The following is a 14,629-nucleotide window of genomic DNA, read 5'->3' on the forward strand; positions in this document are numbered from 1 at the left end:
AAAAGTCAGTTTATTAATTAAATTTAACATAGTGAAAAAAACTGCAAAACCTATGATACATTTTGTGTTGTATGCAATTTTGGTTAAATCTGTTAAATTAAATTTCATGTTTGTTCAGAGTTTTAACAAATTTTCACTTACAAAGTTAACCAGCAGGTAGTGTCGCAATCACACAGCTCCAGGGACCTGGAGGTTGTGGGTTCAAGTCCCACTCCTGGTGACTGTCTGTGAGGAGTCTGTGAGGTGTGTTCTCCCCCGGACTCACCGCGACCCTGAATTGGATAAGCGGTTCCAGACAATGACACTTGACTGTATGTTAATGTGGCTTTGCCACAAATCAGTGTTTTTCATCTCTGCCAGATGTTTGACATAATATTTTGAAGCTACTGACACTCTACAATCTGTTTATGCTGATAGATGCTGTCTGATTTCTGCCCCACACAGATATCTCATGAATCTGGTCTCTGTTTCTCTGCAGGAGCTGAAAGTGATGACCAAAGTATAACCTTGCTCCACCAAAGGGTCACTAACTCTGACTGCCTTAGTCTCCTGAGTGCTTGAGCTGGACCTCTGCCACTGATGCTCCTGTCTCAGGGCTAATAAGAACCTTTATCCAGCTTTAGCCCAGGGTACATCGTATTGCATTATCGCAAGTTGGACCTGGGGCCCACCAGCTGGTGTTTTGCGTTCTCAAATGGGTCAGTGCATTGGCCACGGTTATACAGCCCGTAAGTGATCCAGTTAGGAGAATCTGCTCCTCCATCATTCCATTCCAGCGAGAGTTAAGGGATGCAAAGCCTTACAATCAGGGCCACAGCCTTGTACAGTCACTTGATTTATTACTGCTCCATGTGACCTGAGTTATGGCTGGAGAAAAAAAAATGTCTTTTATATCAGGGATGAACACCTGAAGTAATATATTCACTGCAGTACGAACCTGCCGCTGCAAATGCAGTTATAGGTTAAATGTAGGGTCAAATATTTAGAGGATTCCCTCAACATTCCTGTCTCTGCTCAGTGTCTCTCACAAGGTGGAAAAAAAGAAACTCTTGTCTTCCCTGTTTTAATGAAGTGATATAGCTGACAGTCTGAGGTTTGCTGATATGCCTGTCACCGATCATTATATTATAGTAGAGAGTGTTTTCAAAACGATTAGATTAAATGTTTGGAATTACTGGGAGAAAAAAAACAGCAGTAACATATAGTAGCCAGACAAATTCAAATCAGCAAGAACAACATTTCCACAGAGAAATATGAGCAACAAAACATGTTCATGTCCATTCCTAGATACCTGCAAATCTGTGCTAAAGTGCATGGTGTACATTTGGGTGCAAAGCTCAGAGCTCTTTCAGAGCAGTGAGCTCTGTTCAATTATAGGTCATTACAAGTCGGAGCGCCTGTAAACAGGAAAGATCCCTATGACTGAACAAAAGACTGTGTTAGCATTAGGGATGTCACGATACCAAAAATGTCTAAATCGGTATAAAATTCTATGATTCTCGATATCAATTTCGATACCACAACATAAAAGAAACCAATGAAATGAATATATATATATTTATAAGACTCAAATTTGGTCTCTTTTTGAAGGATACAATCTAAAGTAAGCACTGGCGTGTTTTGTTTGTGTGAGTTGCTCCTGGGCTCTTCATGCTTCATGACGCAGCATTTTGTTTGTGACTCAAATGCAAAATATTTCCAAAAACAGACAGAAAAACACAAAAACATAAACATATTCTATGATTAATCTATGATCTGTGTATAAATAATGACTGATTAAACCAATTATTTATTTTATGATTGGTCAGTCTGTTTATGATCATTTTTATGATTTAATTGCCTGTTATTGGTGTGTTTGTGGTCAGTCACAACTGTAATTGCTTAGTTTATAGTTAGTCTATGATTGGTGGCTGCAACCACAACCACAACCACAACCACATGTCCAGCTCATGGCATTCTGTTAGCTAATTCATTTCAACCACAAAGGAGAGGTGATGGAGGGACTGAGATGGAAATACCCAGAAAAAGATGTTTTGTATATTTATACAAAATTAGCTAGTATGTGCTTAGTGGCAGTGAAGCATCCATCTTTCTAAAAAATTCTTGATTTCAATCAAATTTTATTGTCAACCCTGCTAGAGCCACAGACTGATTACTGCATTATTTGTCTTTCATTCCAGGCGTCAGAGGCTTTAATCTGTCTCGTCCGCAAAAGCAAGTGTGCACATTTGTATTTCCTAATGGCCAGGTGACCTAGTGACATTTTACTTAAGCCCATGACATATACAGACAAAATAGCTGCTTGTTTAAAAAGAGGCTTCTCTGTTTCTTATCTGGTTAGTCTGTCCTCTTAGCTCAACTCAAATTTTTTTTAAGTCATTCCAAGGAAATTGGCTGGACCTGGGAGATGACAATGAGTCTTTTAAAAAAAGTTCATTTCATGAGATGAATGAGAAATGTTTGGGAGTCCTCCTCCAAAATACACTCCAAGGGCATTTTCACACCTGTACTTTGTAGTAATCGCACTCTGATTCAGACCAAAACAGTCGCACCAAGACACTTGAGAGTAGGTGGTCTCGGTCCAGTCCCAAATAAACTCTGGAGCAGTTTGTTTGTGGTGAGAATGTCATCAGTCCTCGATCCGACACAAATATCAGGTGAACTCGTCAAGTTTGAGCTAAACGGCTCCATGAGCCAGGTGTGCTTTGCATTATGCATGACTCCACAACAGAGGAGCTTTTTCCTGTTTGAACTTTCTTCCTCCTGCCTCATACAGGTCTGACTAATAAGCGAAGAGAACATTGTCATGTGGTTTGTTGTGACGCATTTTGGTGCGCTTTGATTTATCACTGTGAAAAAACAAACTAAACTTAGGGGAAAACACTTCAAGTATACAATCTGTTTGGAACCTGTGGTGAACTGAAACAATTTCCTATCGACATTGCAAAGACCAGAGGAGCCACCAGTTTGTTATTTGGGAGGTCTCCAAGGGAAAACAAAGTTTAGATGATTTTATTGTTTTCTTTACTGAAACCTTTTTCTCCTTGTATTATTATTTTCTATCTTTTGGGGTTTCCACCTGTGTCCATTAGCATGCTTAAATCAAACCTAGATCTACCCCTCTCCTGTCTTCTCTAAAGCCCCCCACTTGTTCTCCACCCAACATGTGGTCTTGCTTAATGTAATAAATCAGGCTGTATTATTGGGAATATGCACCAGTAGCCCCTGAAAAGGCTATGTTCTTAAACTGCCATAATTTATCAAGTAACAAAAGGACTAGCCCTGACCTGTGCTTGTGAGAAGTCAGATAGTGACAAATTATGTCTGTGAAGCTGTTACATTCCAGTAACTCCTCATCTTCATCAAGATCAGCTCTGAGCTTGGAGCATTTTGGATTGGGGAGATTGGAACTGGACCATTCAACACCACAGAGCTACGTTCATACAACTAATTACGTGTTGCAAGTTACATGCAATATTGAAACAATATATTTACAGAATTATGCACAACATATTCAATTACTACAGTTACATGAATAAGCAACACATATTTCTTATTCATCATTTCTGTCTTAATACCCAAAATCACCAGCGGAGTGTTTTCTTTAAATTTCAAGCACTACACTCAAAATTACACAAAATTACACTGTGTGTAAAATTACGTGGTTTCAAGACAGGATAGTATAATAATTTCAAGTACGCACATCACAAAAACAAGCAAGTTAATACAGATGAAATAGAGGGTAGTTCAGGCCAACACTTAGCTATCTGCTTATACCAAACTTTCATGACACATTATCTTTCCTTCCCCATTAAGTCCCCCTCCAGTCAGTGAGATCAGATCTCTGTTAACCACTATTACAGATTTATTTCTAAGAAGTGGTTCAAATACAAACTAAGTGGCACAGAGTCCTGGTTAAAAACAGTGTCTGTAAAAAATCAAGCTAAAAAATGTCCATATATCCCAGATGTTGCTGCTCAGCCACAATATTTAGTGTCTCTTCCTTGACTATGAGGCTTATGTAGCTTATGAAAGTTTATATATCCCCAGCTTTCTCCAATCAGGGAAACTGTACGACACTACAATAACAGAGGTATGACTTGTTCCCACTGGGTTATTCCTCTAGTGTTACAGGACTTCCTCATTACCCTGTGCTGTATATTTCATTGCTGCTGGAATACCATTGGAGATTACAGTGGATCTGTTTGCCATCACTCTGTCTCCTTCAGCTTCTGCCTTCATTAGTTATTGGACCAGTCAATAGTGCTACTGAGGCTCTACTGGAGAAGGTCTGCTGCACTTTTAACCTAAAGATTTGACACAGAGCAATGTGGATTGTTTCTTCAATTTTTCAAGGTTTACAGACATAGATCAATTAACACGTTGGTCAGTGTGCTGACAGAAGCAGTCACAGAGTTAATAGTATATTGCCCTTTTTTGACAGTATCTGGTGCACCCTCAAATATATCTGCTGCACACTTGGTAGTACCTGTTCTCAGTTAATAGTATGGTGCTCACCAGATTGTCTCTGGTATTCACTTGACAGTATCTGGTCTTCTTCTTCTTTCTTCAGATGCTCTGCTCAGGGGTCGCAGCAGCGGATCATGTGATCTCCAGATGCCCATCCTGACACAACACTCCCTACACAAGATGCATTCCAGTGGCTAGGTACACACACTCACACCTATGGACAATTTTTTTGAGTAGCCAGTCCACCTACCCATGTGTTTTTTGGACCATGGGAGGAAACTGGAGCATTCGGTGGAAACCAACACGTACACTGGGAGCATACCACACAGAATACCTCACAGCTTGAACCCACAACCCCAGGACACCGAGGTGGTGTGTCAGCGACACTACCTGCTGCGCCACTGTCCCTCCCATTTGACAGTATCTGGTGCTCACCAAATAATAAACATACTTGATAATGTCTAGTGCTTACCCTATAGTATCTGGTGCAAACCAAACAGTGTGTGGATCTAAGTTGGTTGTATCTGGTCTGAACCTGCTTGTTTCTTGTTCACACTTGATGGTGTTTATTTCTTATTGTTTATCTATTTGAGTTCGCTAAATAGAGACTTGTTCCCACTTCATAGTTACTGGTGTTCATTAAATGATAACTGGTTTTTACCTGATAGTGTCTGGTACTCTGTAAACTGTATATAGTGCTCAACAAGTGGTATCTGCTACAAATTCGACAGTATATTTTGCTCACCAATATCTGCTGCAGAGTTCATAGTAATTATTTGTGCTCCCCCATCAGCATCTGCCGTCCATATGACAAAACCTGCTGCATACCAGACAGTACCTGTATGCCACTTAATGTGTATTTTAAATGCTGTAGTGCAGCAGTTACAACATCTTCAGAACTAGATACTATTGTCTCACTATATACTGTCAAGTGAGAATAGGAAAAACATTGGTTATTACTATTTAGCAAGAAGAAACTTGTTTCTGGCTCTCACTTGTTAGTATCTAGTGCTCATCAAATAGTATCTAGATCTCGAAAAGTGGTCAATTCTAAATACCTGATTGAATGTGGTGCTAACCAAATAGTATCTGCTACACACTTAATAGTATCTGGACCTCATCAGTTTTTGGTGGCTTCAGTTACAACCTTATGGTGATGAGTACGATATTGTACCAGCACCAGCGCCAAGAAACTAGAACATTTCAAAACGTACAGAAAGGTTCTTCTGATCAGCCTCAAGGTAGTAATAGGATTTTTAGTGTTTCAGTCAATGGTGGCCTGGATTTTAAAACTGCCGCTGGGGACTCTTGCTTCTAAAATACAAGACTAAAGTAAGACTAAAGGGGGATACGTTGATTCTGCCTGTGGCGCTGCCTGTCTAAAAGCTAGCACATGGGCCAAAGTCCATGCATCTTGAGAACATTAAACAAAGCTATAATTTTCATTTTATGATTTGGATTCAGACTCCTCAGTCTGATAGATTTGAACATGGATATAATGTACCTCTGTGTAATTCACTTACATAATTTCTTTAAAGGACCAACTATTTTATTAGCAATCATAATGACAATCTTACCAAAAATTGGTGTAAAATATTCCCAACTTGGGTACAACACCATTTCACACCAATGAGTTTTAATTTATATCAATTAAAATACACATCCTCCTAACAGGGCTTTCTAGACTGTCAGAAAAAAAAAACATGTAGTGGTACATCATTGTCACTAAAGGTACACACTGTAAATGTTGCTTTAAAGTTACAACAGTGGTTTTAAAGTCCAATTGTGTTCCCTAAAGATAAATTACAACCTTTTACATCCAGAATCTTTCAAAAAAGAATTGTGCAAATTAAAAGAACATATGTCCTAAAGATGAAATGGGATCTACGAAATCAATACAAATGTAAAATCTATTATTAGAATAAAATAAGTTAGCCCCCTCCATGGAGTAATCTCCAGGTTGGCTCCGGACCCACCGCAACCCCGAATTGAATAAGTGGTTACAGACAATGAATGAATGAATAAATGAAGGTACATTTATGTTCACAAGTTGCTGAATATGTACCATTGACGGTACCACTGTGGACATTTTATGCAACAACACAAATATCATTGTATACTTAAATGTTCTGAAAAAAAAATTACGATAATTTAATTAATTCCTTCATCCATGTTCTGTAAGCACTTCATTTTGTTGAGGGTCAGAGTGGGTCCAGAGCCCACTGAGAGTCAGGATTGGGTGCTGGACAGGGCCCCAGTCTATCACAGGGCACTACACACTCACATAGTCACTCACATACTCTCAATGGACACTTTTGCACAGTCATTCCACCTATCAACATGTGTTTTTTGGACTGTGGACAGAGCGCACATAGAGAACACACCAAACTCCTTTGTGGGATTGTGGCAGTGACACTAACTGATACTTTAGCTTAAATAATGCTTTATTTGCTAAACTAGCAAAGCTAATAAAGGCTACAGAAATGTTGTTTTCTGTTCTCTCCTTTTGGTCTTTATGGGAATGTGTGTATATTTGACAGGTCAGAAAGCTGAGAAGTGATAGGAACAAATGTTTTTGTTAAGGTTAAATAAAGTAGGACACCTATGATGGGAACTGCATAAAATTAATAGCAAAATGTGTCTACAGCTGTGTCTTTTGCTTTGGAATGTCAACTGTTTTGGTCTGTTTCCATGTTCTTTGAGTGACATGTGATACATGGTGTTATATGTTTAATTTCCACAAGCAGAAAATGGTAATAATTTAGCATAATTATATGTCGCAAAATGCACTATCCCATTTATGTATGTCTATTATCCTAGTGGACATAGGATATGTACACAATCCCTACAGAGAACAAGCTGCTGTATTTTCTGTATATTTAAGGAGGACAAAAAACATAATTCTGCAAAGAAAAACAGCCTCAAACTGAGAGAGGAATCTGAACCTAGTTATAACAATTTTGTATGAATTCATGTTTTCTCATGTGTTAAACTGTAGCTCCCCTACAGGGAGCACACTTTAATATGGTGCGTGAGCTTAGCCAATTACACATATAAAAATATAACACATTTAATGCTCAGGTCACGTTTCCTGGCTTTGTCCAATACGTAAGGCTCTGAACATGCCAAGGTGCATACCCTGGAGAGAGTTTGTACTAATTATTCCTGTTCACTTAGAAAAGCACTGAGACACGGTTGTCCAAACCTTCGCCTGTCACCATATCCAACCAGTTTTTCCTTTCAACGAGGTCAGTGTAATAGTAAGAACATAGAGTGTATGGACAAACACTGAACAGTGTTGAGTGAATCTCTGAGGGGAAGCACTTCTTTCTCTTTCTCACCCCTTCTTCCTCTCTGTGCTTCTCTTCTCACTCCTTTTCTTCCCACTCCCTCTACATCTTCCTCTCTGTCCCTTTCTGTTTCTCTGTCTATCAATCTCCCTGTTTCTTTCACTCTCTTTCTCACAGACATCTCATTTTCCATTTTCTCTCTGTCTCTGTCCAACCCTCTCACACCATTTTCTCTCTCTCTCTCTCTGTCTCCCTCATCAATCAAGAGAGTAGGAACCCACCTCTGCCTGGTGTGAAGAACAGAAACAGGAGGATACTGAAATAATGAATGAAACGATGATCTGAGAAGCAAGGCACCAGTGTTAGTTCATAAAGAGGACATCCTCACGCAACATCTGGACCTGAGGAAAAAATGCAGGAGTCTAGGCAAGGAAGCACAGGCAACATCATTCTGCAAAGAAGGAAAAAAAATCAAGCTGTGTGTGGAATTTGACTGGATCTTTTCATTTCATAAGTGAAACTCTGGGTGATAAATGTGGGAATTTGACCTGTTATGAAGGTTTGTAAAGATGTATCAGATGTACAATGAAACCCTGTGTACTTACTAACCTTAGTCTTGGTTTTCAACACTGAGGCACTGTCCATATCGTTTTAAAGAGTATGGCAACTTGTTTTAAAGCTAGCTTCAGTCGGGATCTCCATTGTAAAAAAGTCCTAGTAGAGGTGCCAGTTTAAACCTGCCACCTAAACTGGGCAGCAGTAATATAGGACGATATCAGAGGTGGATGATCACAAAAGTGACCAGATCAGTTCAGTTGCATGTAAAAATAGTAAACCACTTCTGCACTCCACCAAGAAAACCAAATGGATAGGACCAACAGAATGAATGTTGTTATACTGCCAGAAGATGTGTGCCTCAGGTCAGAGGGCATTCAGCTTGTTATTGAGGAATTCTCTGAGTACAGCCTGCATGTATGACGAGGCTGGGACAAAGCCTTCTGGATGTCTAGTTGCTGATGTTGGTGAGCAGAGAAAAAAACTTTAACGCTGCAAAAACAAAATCATCATGGGAACTTGGAATGATTGCTGTATGAATCATAGCAAGCTGGACATTGTGAAGATGGAGATGGATTGTCTACATTTCAATCAGGAAAACACAATGTCTCCTACTCAACTCATGAACAACAAAGAAAATGGAGTTTAGCTTTCACTGTCAACAAGGATGTCAACAAAACCGTTATTGGATAAAATGTTGTGAATGATTGATAGATTTTTTAGATGTCAATTCAATTTGTGCACAACCATTTGTGCAACTTTACAGTCTTCCATGTTTATTCCCCAACAAAGGTGGCAAGTGAAGAAGACCTTGAAAAGTTTATGATAATGCTCACAAAACCCGCAAGCAAGATGTTCTGTTGGCGATGGGAGACTGGAATGCCAAAGTCAGAAATCAGAAGGAAAGGCAGTTAGTTCGAAAACCGAATGAAGCCCTCAGGTCTTTTATTAATTTCCACAAACATAAATAAACATATCTAATCTTTTAAACCTTTTTCAAGCTCAGGTCTTGGCTTTACTTCCTGTGACGTATTTGCCTCCTACAGAGTCTACATCAATTATGGATTTTACCAGATCAAAGGCCAGAGGACAGCTTGATTTTCTCTAGTCTCTCACAGGTGAAAACTGTAAATACTATGTGATAGGGAGAATTTTGGAGGACTGCATGCATTTGCATGGTTAATAAGAATCATCCATCCATTATCTGTAACCGCTTATCCAATTTTAGGGTCGCGGGGGGTCCAGAGCCTACCTGGAATCATTGGGCGCAAGGCGGGAATACACCCTGGAGGGGACGCTAATAAGAATCAGATTTTTCTAAATCTTTTAATAAATGGACTTATCTTTATCAGATTTGGAAATTCTTTTTTTTTTCCTTCATATATTCTTTTGATTTTCCACTTCCTTATGTATCCTGCCCAAATCAGCTCCTGAACAATAACCAGTTTGGTCTTTGTTCAGGAGCTGATTTGGGCAGGATACAACTGCAAATGTTTATCTTTCATTATTATTATTATTATTATTATTATTATTATTATTATATTTTTTAATAGCATTGATTTATTTATTAGCTTTCCCAAAACCAAGTTTGCTTTAGAATACAAGAATAGGAAAAACATACATCATTAACTGCAATGAAGAGTTTTAAAAAGAGAATTAATGAAGAAACAGAGGCAAAGACACTATGGCTGTGGGACAGACCAGCATCGGAAGATTATACTTTCCAGGAGAAGAATAGGGGTGCAGATGTTCACCTAAGTATGAGGGTGCTAAACCACATAAAGATCTATATCAGAACAGGGGGAGGTTAAACTGAATATGTTGTGGGACATAGAGCCAAAGTAACTGAAACAGGACTGGTGGGATGTGAGTGGATTTTATTTTATTTTATTTATTTATTTATTTGTAGCAAGATGAAATTCTAACTCCAAACAAATACATATGGGACTGAAGGAGTAGGTTATATAATTTGTTATGTTGTCTGTTTTCTAGATTGACTTAAAAAAGTGACCAAGCACAAAGGCATGTGCAGTACCCAGTGGGTGGATCTTTTTCCTGTCCTATTCTCAGACATAAATGACTTGGAAGACTCACCCGTGTAGCAGTTAATGCACTGCTAATGCTAGGGAAATGGTGTAGGAAGACAGCATTCTCCTGTTTACAGTGTACATTACCACACAGCATAAAGCTTACACACTTGGAGCAACTGATTCAGAGAGAAATGTGGTTCAATTCACTTCAGGGTCCATGAAATAATTTTAAGTCTAGACTAGATTTAATCTGTGTTTGGAAAGTGAGGCCTCAATAAATTTGCTAAGTACATAAACAGAAGGCCTGCGGTGTTTTTTTTAAAGGTTAAGAGGGTCATTCAATTCTGCAGAATGTGCAAGAGGGTTGTTATCCTCTCAGTTTGACTGTTTATTTTATGGTATTCATTTATCCACACATTTGAGAACAGAAGCAAGACCTCACTTTGATATATGCCTTTTGATTCCTTAAAGAACTCTTCAGCAGATTATTTAGAAACATTTATTACATTATAATATTAGTATCATTTTATCTGCCTCATCCTTTTTTGAAAACAAAAACAGTTTGTAAACTGTGAGTAAAATAAAAATGTATAAACCCTCTGATTTGTGCAGTCCATATATGGTGACTTTATGGTGTTTTGGGTGGTGGATCATTGGTTGATGTGTGTTAGTGTGTGTTGTGCTGCTAAAATTGGATCTGACACAGCAGTGCTGCAGGAGTTTTTAAAGCCCTTAATGTCACTGCTGAACATAGAATAGTCCACCAAACAAAAAATATACAGCGAACAGTGTTCTATGGGTGGTATCCTGTGTGCACTGATGATGGACTAGAGGATTACCTACACAAACTGTGCAGCAACAGGTGAGCTACTGTCTCTGACATGACAGGTTTGTCTAAAAAAGTGGCCAGTGTTTAAAAAATGGTTAGTGGAGCTGATGAAATGAACGAATAGTGTATAAACATTTTATTGATTTGACTGTTTGGTGGACATATGCATTTGTTTAGTCTCACTCACGCTGAAGATATAAGTACTGTTTCAGGCTGCACTGCTTTCTGAATGAGCCACAATACCATAGTCATTTCCATATCAGTCTCATAAGAAGTGAAGAGTGGTTGAGAACTGGTCAAATAATAACTATTTTTTCATATAACACCACAGAAATTAATTATATAAATCATTTTAAATAATGGGTGACACGGTGGCGCAGCAGGTAGTGTCGAGGCCTGGAGGTTGTGGGTTCGATTCCCGCTCCTGGTGACTGTCTCTGAGGAGTTGGTGTGTTCTCCCCATGTCTGCGTGGGTTTCCTCTGGGTGCTCCGGTTTCCTCCCACAGTCCAAAAACACACGTTGGTAGGTGGATTGGCGACTCAAAAGTGTCCGTGAATGTGTGTGTGTGTGTCTGTGTTGCCCTGTGAAGGATTGGCCTCCAGGGTGTATTCCCTTCTCGCGCCCAATGATTCCAGGTAGGCTTTGGACCCCCGTGACCCTGAACTGGATAAGTGGTTACAGATAATGAATGAATGAATGAATGAATGAATGAATTTTAAATAATCTGATAACTACACACTTGAATTTGGCAGAGGAGCTTTCTGATATATGAGGGTTCCTTCAAATCTGAGCATTTGTGCACACTCACTCCTCTGTGGCCACTGGGTTTCCACAGAGAAATAAAAAGAGCTATTTGATGATGTCACTCGCCTTTTTAAAAATAATATAGAAGTAACAGTCATTTCAGAGACTTTTATTTTAGTTAAAAATATTTTATAAGCAGTAAGGTAAATAAACGACTTAATTATTATACCTCAAGCACACAAGTGTTTTTAAGAGCTTGTCCATCAAGAACTTAAAGGGACAGATGACTGTGATTTCTCAATAACTCTTGAATTCTCAAGAGTGACATTCATACTTACCCTCCTCATAAACCACTCCAGCCATTAACCAGAAAAGCTTGTCTGTTGTCACACTCTGGTCCTGTCTTGTGCTTTCCTGCTGTCTGTCTCCCTTGTTTCCTTGTTTGCCTTGGCTCTGCTATTGTTTCATTCCCGTCTCCTTTTTTCTCCTCCTTAGTCAAGTCCAGTCCCAGTACTCAGCCTCAGTCCTGTCACTTGTCTCTGCTCCTGTCCAGTCTCAAGTCCAGTCCCTGGTTCTGTCCAGTGTTTCATCTCCTTTTTGTCCTCCCAGTCAGTCATTTGTACTATCTCCATCCCAGTCTTGTCATTTAAAAATGTAATGGTCTAGGTTAAGGCAACATCATTTTTGTTCCCATAAGGTAGACAAGTCTCCACAATGCCCGTGTGTAAAAAGATTTGGCACACACACACACAGGAAAAGAAAACTTTCATATCTTACATGACAGATGCTTGATGTGTTGGAAAGCTAATGGAATTTAATAAGTACTTATGTAGATTTTAACAGTACTTTTATTTCAGTATGGATTGGCTGCACTGTCAGTACAAATTATCTGTTTTTCGGTTTCAGAAAACAACAAAGAAATATATATTCAACACCAAAATATGCAAATTAACAAACAGATATATTTCTTAGCATTTAAGGTATATACTTCACTCCCAGCTTCCATTCTTTTGGGAGAATTGTTTTACAGCTCCTACATGTGAAATATAAATAATTCCAAACACATTCAGTGATTTTGGCATAAGCACTCTGGGGTGGTGATTGCATTATTCTGAATACACCAGCTTCTTCTACTGGGTTTTGCAAGGTTGTTAGGAACCACATTTTCTCTTTATCTGTAAATTATTTTTGGACTGCCTCCTGTTGGGGATTTTTTTTTTCAGATATTTACCTTGTTGCTTCCCCTTCCTCATTCAGGTGTACTAACCGTTTTTTTGAAAAATAAATAAATGAAAGGTAGCCTCTGACTTTGCCCAGAATTGTATACTTCCCACTAAACCCTTACAGCCTTTTACTGAGAAAATGTTTAATCAAAGAAAAATCCAACACATTAAGTGGAGGTTATCTGAGGTTCAGATTAATTTATGACCTTATTGTTTTACAATGAGAGGTTTTCTCATGTGATCAGATTGCTTCATTCTCCATCAGTTCAACTGAAATGTATTAACAACGTGTTTGAAATGAGATGCCCAGCCTGTGTGGTCTTTAAACAGCTACTCATTCAGTTCCTGCAAATCCTGTCAGAACTGACCTGTTCTGCAGTGAATATAATAATAAAATGACTATATTGCCTGCCAGAACTCATTCCTCAGAGCTGCTCTGATGAGATGGAGAGAAAAAACATCCTAAATAACAGAGACATTAATCATCAGGCCATTGATGAACTGCTTTTTGAATGAAACATTCATTCATTCATTCATTATCTGTAACCGCTTATCCAATTCAGGGTTGCGGGGGTCCAGAGCCTACCTGGAATCATTGGGCGCAAGGTGGGAATACACCCTGGAGGGGGCACCAGTCCTTCATAGGGCAACACACACACACACACATTCACTCACACCTACGGACACTTTTGAGTCGCCAATCCACCTACCAACGTGTGTTTTGGACTGTGGGAGGAAACCGGAGCACCCGGAGGAAACCCACGCAGACACAGAACACACCAACTCATCACAGACAGTCACCCAATCTACCCACAACCTCCAGGCCCCTGGAGCTGTGTGACTGCGACACTACCTGCTGCGCCACCGTGCCGCCACTCTTGGTTCTATAAAAACAAAAAAAATCAAAATTACAGGGAGGAAAGTTCTGCTTCAAGAAATAAATACTCCCCTTGGCCAAGAGAAATAATGCTCCACCAATTACATGCCAATGTGGGCACATGGTGAAGAAATATATATAATCTATAATAACATATAGCCTTATCAACAGCCACTGGGTAATCTGCCCAAAAGTGAAAATCGAGTTTATACTATTCATTCCTCTATATAGTTCTATCAGAATTTTAATCTGACAGAAAATAATAATTGGTAATAAATGGTAGGCTAAATATTAAATATTAAAGTCAGAGAGTGGAAACCCATTTGAGATAAGGGTTTGATATATCTCAGAAGCACAATGGTTAAAGATCTATCTCCATTAAAAACCATCTCAGCATGTGTTGCAAAGGGATTCATTCAGACAAGCGTTGAGGTCATAACCAAGCTCTGCTAGCCCATGAAAAAAAGTTACTTGGTTTCCATTCCACCTTAAATTGAGTTGTACTCCATTTATGGTGGAAGAGACAGTAAGACCCTGGTAAATCGGAAGTCACTGCATTGCAAAATTAGAATAATAATCTGGCCCAATAAGAAGAGAGAACCTGCAAGTA

The sequence above is a fragment of the Hoplias malabaricus genome, chromosome 17 (genome assembly GCF_029633855.1).
Source record: "Hoplias malabaricus isolate fHopMal1 chromosome 17, fHopMal1.hap1, whole genome shotgun sequence".
NCBI lineage: Eukaryota > Metazoa > Chordata > Actinopteri > Characiformes > Erythrinidae > Hoplias > Hoplias malabaricus.